Source organism: Chanos chanos, chromosome 2 (assembly GCF_902362185.1).
Source record: "Chanos chanos chromosome 2, fChaCha1.1, whole genome shotgun sequence".
NCBI lineage: Eukaryota > Metazoa > Chordata > Actinopteri > Gonorynchiformes > Chanidae > Chanos > Chanos chanos.
The window spans coordinates 58,686,680-58,699,179 of NC_044496.1; positions in this window are offsets into that span (position 1 = coordinate 58,686,680).

Genomic DNA, 12,500 nt, shown 5'->3' on the forward strand with positions numbered 1-12,500 from the left:
TCTTAGACGTTTAGTCTCACACAGTACAGTCTGGAGCTGATCTTAGACGTTTAGTCTCACACAGTACAGTCTGGAGCTGATCTTAGACGTTTAGTCTCACACACTACAGTCTGGAGCTGATCTTAGACGTTTAGTCTCACACACTACAGTCTGGAGCTGATCTTAGACGTTTAGTCTCACACTACAGTCTGGAGCTGATCTTAGATGTTTAGTCTCACACTACAGTCTGGAGCTGATCTTAGATGTTTAGTCTCACACAGTACAGTCTCCACTGAGGGAGCGGATGACACTGGCTATAGCTGTTTGCAGGGACAGTGTTAACGGAGCAAAACTGGGACATTTTTTCAGACCCTGAGAGAGAGAGGGAGTGTGTGTGTGTGTGTGTGTGAAGGGTGGGTGTTCAGTCATAATCTGTTTTGGAGAGGAGGTAAGACTCTCTGTGCTGAAATATCTCACTGCAGCCACATAGTCGGTCACCTTTAACGAGACAGGAACCTCCTGCTGCTAAACAAGACATCTATATGGCGGTTAAGGGACACAGAGTGTGACGGAGGTCAGTGTTCAAACGAATGTTTCACAGTGTGTAAAATTTCATTATGTTGTTTCATGTGCTGTCTTTACTGCTCCTGCCTGGTGTGGCAGTGCAGTCAGCTCTGTTCACTCTCATTATGTTGTTTCAGGTTCTGGGCTGGGCTTTACTGCTCCTGCCTGGTGTGGCAGTGAAGTCAGCTCTGTTCACTCTCTTTGACGAGGATTTACTGACACGTCTCCTACCGGGTGCCTCCTGCTCCTTACCCATCACACAGCAACACACTGCACTCACACAGCAACACACTGCACTCACACAGCAATACACTGCACTCACACAGCAACACACTGCACTCACACAGCAACACACTGCACTCACACAGCAACACACTGCACTCACACAGCAATACACTGCACTCACACAGCAATACACTGCACTCACACAGCAACACACTGCACTCACACAGCAACATACTGAACTCACACAGCAATACACTGCACTCACACAGCAACACACTGCACTCACACAGCAATACACTGCACTCACACAGCAACACACTGCACTCACACAGCAATACACTGCACTCACACAGCAATACACTGCACTCACACAGCAACACACTGCACTCACACAGCAACACACTGCACTCACACAGCAACATACTGCACTCACACAGCAATACACTGCACTCACACAGCAACACACTGCACTCACACAGCAATACACTGCACTCACACAGCAACACACTGCACTCACACAGCAACACACTGCACTCACACAGCAACACACTGCACTCACACAGCAACACACTGCACTCACACAGCAACACACTGCACTCACACAGCAATACACTGCACTCACACAGCAACACACTGCACTCACACAGCAACACACTGCACTCACACAGCAATACACTGCACTCACACAGCAATACACTGCACTCACACAGCAACACATTGCACTCACACAGCAACATACTGCACTCACACAGCAATACACTGCACTCACACAGCAACACACTGCACTCACACAGCAACACACTGCACTCACACAGCAACATACTGCACTCACACAACAACATACTGAACTCACACAGCAATACACTGCACTCACACAGCAATACACTGCACTCACACAGCAACACACTGCACTCACACAGCAACACACTGCACTCACACAGCAATACACTGCACTCACACAGCAACACACTGCACTCACACAGCAACACACTGCACTCACACAGCAACACACTGCACTCACACAGCAACACACTGCACTCACACAGCAATACACTGCACTCACACAGCAACACACTGCACTCACACAGCAATACACTGCACTCACACAGCAATACACTGCACTCACACAGCAATACACTGCACTCACACAGCAACACACTGCACTCACACAGCAACACACTGCACTCACACAGCAACACACTGCACTCACACAGCAATACACTGCACTCACACAGCAATACACTGCACTCACACAGCAATACACTGCACTCACACAGCAACACACTGCACTCACACAGCAACACACTGCACTCACACAGCAACACACTGCACTCACACAGCAACACACTGCACTCACACAGCAACACACTGCACTCACACAGCAACACACTGCACTCACACAGCAACACACTGCACTCACACAGCAATACACTGCACTCACACAGCAATACACTGCACTCACACAGCAACACACTGCACTCACACAGCAACACACTGCACTCACACAGCAACACACTGCACTCACACAGCAACACACTGCACTCACACAGCAACACACTGCACTCACACAGCAACACACTGCACTCACACAGCAACACACTGCACTCAGCGCATTTCTGTCAGACGGGATGTCAAATGTATTAAACAAATGCTTAAAACTCTGAGATTATTTAAAAATAAAACAATGGAACAATTTCAAAGGGTTTTTCTGTGTACAGGAAAATGGAAATATGATTTAATTTTGTTAGATTAAATCTCTCTGTATTTCATGTCTTTACTCTAAGATATCTCGAAACACCAAACAAGTTCTTGGCATTTATGCATTTATTAAGTATCAAAATAAGAAAAGTGAAATAGAAGGCATTTGCGGTAGAACTTTACTGTGTTAAACCATTTTGAGTAGAATAGCATATTTAAGACAACTTGCAATTTGGAAAATTGTTTGCAAAATTCTCCCTGGCATTCACAGACACCAGGCAGAGCTCGGCTCTGATTCCCAGCACTGCCTGTTCTTACGCAGAGATTTTCATTGACGTGTTTGACGGGTGCAGGTCTGGACTCAGCACCAGCTGTCGACAGCTTCTTTCACAGGGAATGTTTATTTACACTGAAAAAATATATACTTATAGCAAACAAGCCAGCCGTTAGTCTTCCTCTGTTTGTTTAAAGTGGAGTCTCATGTCTAACAAAACAATGTGTAAGAGAAAGTGGAAAAAAGTCTGAGAAGAGATTTTCGCTGCCAAAGACAACTCCAAAATATTAAAAAGCAGCTCCCCCCACCACAGCCAAGGAGCCTATAGCAGAAAACAGCATAACATGTGTTTGCTATTGTCCTACTGGCAGTTCCCTCATCTCTTCACATGCACAGGAGTCAGTGTTGGCAATGATAGTGCTGCTCAGAGTATGGATGAACCGTGTGGATGAAGAACATGGATGAAGAGTATGGATAAAGAGTATGGATGAAGAGTATGGATGCAGAGTATGGATGTGGAGTTTGGATGAAGAGTATGGATGTGGAGTATGGAGGAAGAGTATGGATGAAGAGTATGGATGTGGAGTTTGGATGAAGAACATGGATGAAGAGTATGGATGTTGTTGTGACTTTTTTTCAGGATAGGTAACTGGCAATCTCCGCCTTTCAGCTGTGCAGAAAATCGGTCTGGACGACCGTGAATGGCTGGGTGTGGGTTTTGCTGAGATGACCGTGAATGGCTGGGTGTGGGTTTTGCTGAGGTGACAGTACAGCATTTGATGATGGCTCAAATTGTGCTGAGCCGGTTATTCCATGTTTGTTTTCTAATTTTGTCATATAGCTCGCAATAAAATTTTGAAGAGTATTTTCGTTGTCCGCAATTGAAATTCCACCACAGATGAGGAGAATGGATGGAGAACATGGATGAGGAGTGCATATGAATATGAGTATCTGATTTAGGCTCTGAATCAGAATAAATAAAAATCAAAACTTTCACAAAATCTTACACACTATGTTGATTGACATTTAGAGTGTTTTAAAATAGCATTGTGTGTTTGTTTTTTCCACAACAGACATGGACCCAGTCAACCACTGCTCCCAGTCAACCATGCACCTAGTAAACCACTGCTCTCAGTCAACCATGCACCCAGTCAATCACTGCTCCCAGTGCTCCCACTGCGAGACCTGTCCCAGTAACCCTCCACAAACACACACACACCCACACAGACCAACCCCCACAGCTCCAGCTGAGCAGCCAGGCCTGTTTAAATGATTCTCAGTGACACCATGTCCAGCTGTACGGATAGAGAGTGAAGTCTGTATTCTTTTTCTAAACAGAGACTTTTTGAAAAACATGCACTGCGTATTGTTAGGACCTGAGAGTGACAGTCCTTAGCTGCATTAATACGATGCCCAAAGATGAGCTAGAATGAGCAGCATCACATCCCCTCAGTCGGGTCAGCACACAGTCTACTGTCACAACACGTCTCATTTTCAGTTTATGTGGTGGAGTGATGCTGTCCCAGATGTCTTTAACCCTAAAATGACAGATGGAAATTTATTTTATTCACTGTGATTTTTCTTTCTTTCTGACAGGGCCTGTCCTTTCAAACTATTGACTTTTTTATCTTTATTTGTTCTGTCAGATTATATTCTGTAGAGAGTAAGGAAGGTATGCAAGAGGATCGTATAGGAGTAAAAGTATAAATTTCATTTGGAAAATGTCATGCAGCAAGTGGGAAAAACAAATACTCAAGCAAGGCACAGCAACACCCTCTAAATACTTAAGTACTTAATACTTAAATACTTTACTTTCTTATTTTGTATCACTGTGAATTACCAGTCAACACCTAAGTGACTAGGGGCACTGACCCAGTCTTTAAGCCTCTTCCCCTGAACGTACAATAGCCAGTCTACCACTGCAGACCCCTGGGACATCTCTGCTCTGTGTCTGGCCCCTGGCTCCACCTCTTAGACGGAGGATCTGGTGATAGTCAGCTGTGTGGATGGAGCTGCTGGAGGTCTGGGGTAAGGCTAAGCTACATCTACCACAATCTCTACACTGCTGTGGCCCCTAACAGCTCTCAGGAAGAGGCTCCTTGGCCCCTGCATGCTTGGGTCAGTCTCCACCACTGCCTAGCTCTTTGGGCGCCCTGGGAACCGGACACGGGACTGTACTGACATCAGGCAAGAGGGAACGGTGCTGTGCATATCCTGGCTTTTTGTTTAGAAACACTCATAGTTATCGGAAGGGGGCCAAGAGGTCATTTTTCTCATTCGGCAACAATAAGACAGCAAAAGGAGTGTGAATCAGGATAGGCGGGCACTTCCTTTCCCCTTTCTCCTCTGGAGGAGCAGGAGATTGGCAAGAAAACAAGGGCTGTGGATGAGGGCACACAGAGGGACAGGAAAGCGTATGCCCAATACCAAAATGAGCCACGCAGGGTCCAAAACATGAGGTGGACTTGGCAGAATCTATCATCAGCCGTGTGACCGAGTCTGTCAGTACTGATCTGTGTCTGCTGCACCATGCAACATACCCCTAACAGCATCCAGAGCCATTTTAACCACTCACATTCACATTCACGTCCCGATCTCACGCCAGAGAATTACACTCATGTTTGCCTTTTCAAAACACACTTTTATTTACATTTTTGAAAAGTAGGTCATGAAAATGATGAAACTGAAAATGTGCGTGTAGAACACAATGTATAAAATGTGTTTAGTATATACATATGCCCTGTACATAGGGTCAGTGAACCGCTCATACCATCAGCACTGAATCATCAGAACTGACATGAGAAATTGCTGGAGAGTAAAAGAGACAGGAGAGACAGAGAGAGAGAGAGAGAGAGAAATAAATAAATTAAAACACAGACAAGGCATGAGAAGCATCTATACATGCCTGAAAACACTCTGAAAATTCTAACTGGCTGGTCAGTGCGCCAAGAGCAAATCACGGATAATTCACATCGTCTCGATTAAACATTTCCTGCTAAGCCTGGAGAAGCTTTTAAACACATAATCCCAAACAGAGCCTCCTAAGAGCTGGGGAAAAAAATCTAGGGAAAGTTGGATGAAATGATGTGCATTTCTGCCAAGAACTGGATCTTTCTCTGCCTGCGCATGAACATGTTTGTGGGCCATTCTTGCGTTTCTGACGGTCCTGTCTGTATTGAATTTGAATCGTATGTTTTTACTCATTTTCTATCAGTTTCTCGGGTGAGTTTCCATGTCCCTGATTTGCTTTCGTTAACTGAACAGGGTTGGATGGTTTTAGCTAGTCTGTCGGCACAGATGGTTTGCGGGAAGTTCACTTAGTCAATGTCTTCAATAGCTGCCTTCTGTGGATGGACCAGCTGTGAAGAAAAGGACTAAATAGAATCTTTTCTTGTGAGAGTGACATGTGTCGCAAAGCAAAGTATTGTCTAGAGAACACCACAGAAAGGCACAGAACACAACAGACAGGCAGAGAACACCACAGACAGGTAGAGAACACCTAAGACAGGCAGAGAACACCACAGAGAGGTAGAGAATACCTCAAACAGGTAGAGAATACCTTAGACAGGCACAGAACACCACAGACAGGTAGAGAACACCCCAGACAGGTAGAGAATACCTTAGACAGGTAAAGAATGCCTCAGACAGGCAGAGAACACCTCAGACAGGTAAAGAACACCTAAGACAGGCAGAGAACACCTAAGACAGGTAGAGAACACCTCAGACAGGTAGGGAATACCTCAGACGGGTAGAGAACACCTCAGACAGGTAAAGAACACCTCAGACAGGTAGAAAAACACCTCAGACAGGTAAAGAACACCTCAGACAGGTAAAGAACACCTCAGACAGGTAGACAATACCTCAGACAGGTAGGGTCTGTGTATAATGTAGAGCCAGAGGAGGTGCCAGGGCAGGATAAGACCCTCCATGGAATGTGTCACTGACAGACAGTAGAGGAGGCTGATATGAGGTATGTGGTTAACAGCGGGCGTGGCTGACATGAGGTATGTGGTTAACAGCAGGCGTGGCTGACATGAGGTATGTGGTTAACAGCGGGCGTGGCTGACATGAGGTATGTGGTTAACAGCAGGCGTGGCTGACATGAGGTATGTGGTTAACAGCGGGCGTGGCTGACATGAGGTATGTGGTTAACAGCGGGCGTGGCTGACATGAGGTATGTGGTTAACAGCGGGCGTGGCTGACATGAGGTATGTGGTTAACAGCAGGCATTGCTAATATGAGGTCTGTGGCTGACATGGGGGAATCCTACCAATGGCTGGAAAAGGCAGGACTGAAGAACAACACGTAGGCACTAACCATGGCAACACAAGAGGAAGCACTCAGATCAGTCAAAACAGGACTGTACCATGTCAGATATGACTCAAGGTGCAGACTACACAAAGAAGCCACTCCAGCACTAAGAAAAGGCTGTAAGATGCAGACGGGAACCGTGTACACTGAGGGGCACAAGCGAGTGGCAGGGGTCATATACGAGAACATCAGGAAGGAATATGGGTTGAACAAGCCCAAGTCCAAATGGGAAGCAGCCTAGAGAACGGATGAAAACAACAGAGATAGGGTCCTATGGGGCTTCCAGACCTGGGCAGATAACCACATAGCGTACATGCTACCCGACCAGACACGGCGATAATAGATCAGGAGTCGAAAACAGCAGTGATGACAGAATTCAATATGAAGGTACCATCAAACAGAGGTCATCCAGGCACTGGAGAAAAAACAGGAACTGAAGGAGGAACTAGATAGAATGTGGAGGGTGAAAACCAGGGTGGTCCAACTGGTGACAGGAGCACTCAGGCTTGGGTCCGTGACCCCTGGGTTGGAAGAGTGGCTCCAACAGATCCCAAGAATGACAACGCTGATCTCATTCCAGAGGAGCGCAGTTCCAGGAACAGCAAGAATACTGCTCCACACCCTCAAACTCCCAGGAACAGCAAAATCACTGCTCAACACCCTCAAACTCCCAGGAACAGCAGAAACACTGCTCCACATCCTCAAACTCCCAGGCCTCCAGCAGTCTGAGGAAGACATCACTTATAGGAGAAACTGTTAGATGTATATACATACAAAAAGAAATGCTATTCAAAAATACATATATACATACACACACACACATACATACATAAATATAACAATGTATACTGTGCATATACATATATACATATACAGATAAATATGAAAAATCTCATGTTGAAATATATGTATACATGTGAAGGACGTGATATTTTAAAATGTATAGTACCTTGTGATTTAGTTTCAAAACCATACTAGGTATAAAAAAAAACATAATAACAGAACTTACTGATCCCAGTGTTTTTTTCTGTTTGGATAATGCATGTAGAATTTATTATGAGCTCTAAGCTTTGCATTCATCTCGTGTGAATCTCGCATCTTGAGTGAGTTTATGAGTAAGGTCCAAATGAACAGCAAACACTAAACAAGAGCAGTGCGTGGACCGGCTCTGTGACTGGCTTTCATGTGTTAAAAGACACGACGCTTTAAAACGAAGCACGTAGGGCGACGGTGAAAGCGTGGGGATGTTCGCGCTGTGTTCTATGCCAGCGCTCTGGAGGACAGCGAGTGTGGACGGACATGTGTTTGTGATTGTGAGTTCTCTGGTTTATGAAGAGATGGCGGAGGGCAGAGCATTGAAACGATCCCTTAGAGAGAAGCAGAGTTCCTCCACCATGAGGCGAGACGCTTAGCAGACCCAGAGGGAGGTGTCAAACCCAGACAGCTCTTCTCAGTAAATGTGTTATCAGAGGAGGGGATACAGCAGAAAACTGCTGAAAGATTGTCCACTGTCAGAGGGTATTCAGAGGGACAGAGAACAACAGGGAAACGTACGACACGGAATGAAAATAGTGCTTTCAAGGGCACAGCCAGTTTAAGGCCTGACTGATTTTGTGGAATAAATGAAGATTAGGATTAAGGTCTGATTAACCCTCAGGGTGAAGATTGGGGTTGGGAATAAATGAAGAACAGGACTAGGTCCAGGGTAAATGTTTAAGATTTAATGCTTGTCAATCTGCACTAAGAACATCTTTCACTCTCTAAAACCGCAAGTTCATTTTAGCATTAAACCTTAACCTTAACCTAAACCTTAAATTCATTTTAGCATTATAAATTACATTAAAACTTTAAGTTCATTTTAGCATTCTAAATTATGAAATAGATTTGGACTAAACGCTCCTCTGCATTGAAAGCACATTTCTGAAAAATAAACTTAAAATTATAAGATGTTTGTTCATGTCTCATCTGCTGATCTTAAACAAGTTCTCTTCAAAACGAGAAAACTGCTCAACCTAACCATTTCTTTTTAATTTAAAACCTTCATTAATCCCAAGGGATATTAGGACTCTGCATTTAACCCATCCATGGGCACTGAACACACACACACACACACACACACACACACAGTGACTGCTCCCTGGTCAGCCACGGCCGCGGCACCCCGGGAGCAGTTGGGGGTTGGGTGTCTTGCTCAAGGGCACCTCAGCCGTGGGAGGGGAAAAGTGACGCCCACGTTTTTTCCCCGCCAGTCCAGGGGGTTGAACCGGTGAGTTTCCGGCCCCAAGCTCGCTTCTCTAACCTTTAGGCCTTGGCTGCCTGCGGCTGCTCATTCATATACGAATGTCTGACCCAGTGCTGCCAAAAGGCCCAAGAGAAGATCTGAAAGGTGAGACAACAGAACAGTGAGACAGTGAAATAGTGAGACAGCCCTGCCAAACTGTGAAACGGGGACTCGACTGGTTGTTTAATGCATAGCAGTGGCTGTGTGAAATGCTTGTTTTCAGTGTTACTCAGTAATTTCATTGCTGACTGACATATCAAAGCAAACAGTTCTGTCACGGAAGAATGGTTCTTGGCCAAGAGGAATCTTCTGCATGAAAATGCCCCTTCGTTTTTATGTTTCTGTCTCCATCAGCATACGTGGCTATGCTCTGAGGCCATTATGCAGAAAGTCTTTCCATCTGTTAAGGGAGAGAAAATGTATGGGAGATCATAGGTTAGAAAACCCGCAGGAGTAAACACACAGGAAAACACTGTCATGCAGAGAGAGAGGACACAAAGGGAAACAGGGAAATTGAAGACATACATACAAAAAGACATTCATGCTTCACAGTTCTGAAAAAGAACTGATTTTCTGTATGACGATCCACATTTTTATGTGTACAATGCATCTCTCATCAAGGCAAGGGCAGGACAGCTGATGAAAAATCAAGACAGAGTTTTTAATACAGTATGTTGGTGGTAAACAGAGGTATAATGGTCATCACTGATAATTATTGTCATTATTAGCCTGATTTTATTGTATGTCAAAGACACGGCTGTCTTGCCTTCTGCTGCAGACAGTGAGCGGACAGAAAAAGTGGATGGGTGTTGATGTGTAATTCTCTGTGGACGTATGAGGAGATGACAGAGCATCAACACACACACACCCTTCTCAATGTTATATGGCTCTCCTGACCAGACATCTGCTTCAAATTTCCAGATTTTCTGGTTGTCAGAGTTGGGGTCCTTGGAAACTCCATGTGACATTTATGCAGAGGATGGAATGGGAGGGAGGACAGGAGCAGGAGTGGTGGGGGGGGGGGGGGGGGGGCTGTCTCATGCACTATAGGAAAGAAATAACAGCTGGAGGGGAACTCTTCTGTGCTCTCAGCTCTATGGTCATGGTAGGATCAAATTTCTCACTGCACGTTATGGAAAAAAAGAAAGTCTTTTAAAAACATATGTGACTGGCTGTGAATGCACAGGTGTCGACCCTTCTCTTTTCCACTGGACTGGCCTTCATATCCACACGTTTGCCAGGATGAAACAGTACTCACTCTCTGGGCATGGTTTGGTAAAATATCTCCCTTTGTTGCACGCAGGTAAATCTGTAGAGGCTGATTCTGCTGCTTTGGTGTCCCTTACGGTCTGTGTGCCACACGGAGGAGTCGGTATCACAGCAAAATTCTCTTTGCTTGATGAACCGAAAGAGCTCCTTATCAAAACTGGGCATTCCACTGGACAAAGCCAGGAGTCGACCGGCAGGGCACTCCGCAGGGCCAACAACATGACTTGGACATCCCATAATTTAGCCTCACATCTGGAGCCGCGGAGCGCAGCGGAGCCCTGACAAACGCAGCATTGTGCCTGAGAGGGCGTGGTGAGGTGCTTGGGTAACTCTGCTGAAGACTGGGTGAGTGGATATCATGTGATGGGAAGCCAGAATACAATAAACACTCTGTGAGGGACAAGCCAAAATAACTGTATGATTAGTGAGGCCGTCCACATGGACCTTAAAACAAACACAATCCTTTTATGAAGCACTGATTAATCAGAGTTACGTTACTGTACTAGCAACGACCACCTACCTCCTGCATTAAATGGCAAAGGTCACAGGTAATCAGTGTTTCTCTTAAACAATGTGCAACATAATCTCTGGACATTGATTAGGTCTGGAGGCTGAAGAATGGACTGGCTGGCCTGTCTTTTCAAAGGCGGCCAAGTTCCCGACAACACCAAACCCCGGACCTCACCAAAAGTTACCCAGGTTTTCAACGAATTGATATGATATTTCCAAATCTTTGCACACATATGACAATTAATTTCAGTTTCAGAGAACCTATCATAGCATAATATATTAACTATAGCATTACACATGCCTGACTGAATATATGAACACTCTCCACAAGCCGCACACGTACAGGCAGGGTAGGCACAGTACGCAGTACCTGCCCTGTGATAATTTCATCAAAATATCCATACGACAAATTCATAACAACACATCAAAATCCCTCTATTTACAGGTGTGCTGTGTTATAAGCATGCTGTGTTATAATGTATTTTTAATGCTATTTTTTATGCCCTTCTAACTTCTAAGAGTGAAATGCCGCATAACGAACAAGCTGTTTCCATGGGGAGGGCAGGCTCTGCTTATTTCAGAATCGCGTTTAGCGTTTTCAGAGGTTCCGCTAGTGTATTGTGTAGCTTAAGGCGAAACCAACGGACAAGGAAAGGCACTGCTTATGGTGGGAGTGTGAGCCAATCAGAGCCGACAACGTGCTAAATTGCTACGATGTCATAGATATTTGTGCTATCAATAAAGCAAGCTAGCTCATTTGAATTTGAGCAACTTAGCTACACTTCAGAGCGAAATCGATAATGTTGATCATCGTATGTCTTCAGAGTTTTAATAAAGTGGATTACCAGCAAAAATCACTTATCTTTTCAGGTAATGTTTCAACAATATTTTCAAATAGTATCTCATAACTGCTGTTTGTAGTCACCGCAATGAAATCCACAATGGGTTCAGGAGCTCTAAGGAAAGGCAATGGTATTACTTAATCACTTCACAGCCATCAAAAACCATATAAAACAAGACAAAAGGACTTCATATATACTTTGACAATATTTCGGTTTAGGTTTTGATGTGGCGTGTAGTTCAGCCAGGGGGGTACAGTATTCTAGAATTCTGTGGCAGGTAGAAGAGTTAAGATGGATCAGATTGTTATAGAACATTAGAGAGCACAAAGGGATGTAATGTGGACTTGTGGAGGCCCACTGCCTACCCAGCCACTGACCTCACCACACATCACAGCCACAAGCAATTTCTCTGTAAACTTATACTGAAAAGAAAGTGACGTGAGGACGTGAAGTGAAAAGAAACTCAACAGGACAAGACATGCAAACACTGTTATCCCATTATCAAATAAACTATGATGTACAGTGTCAGAGCTCACACACTTAGATT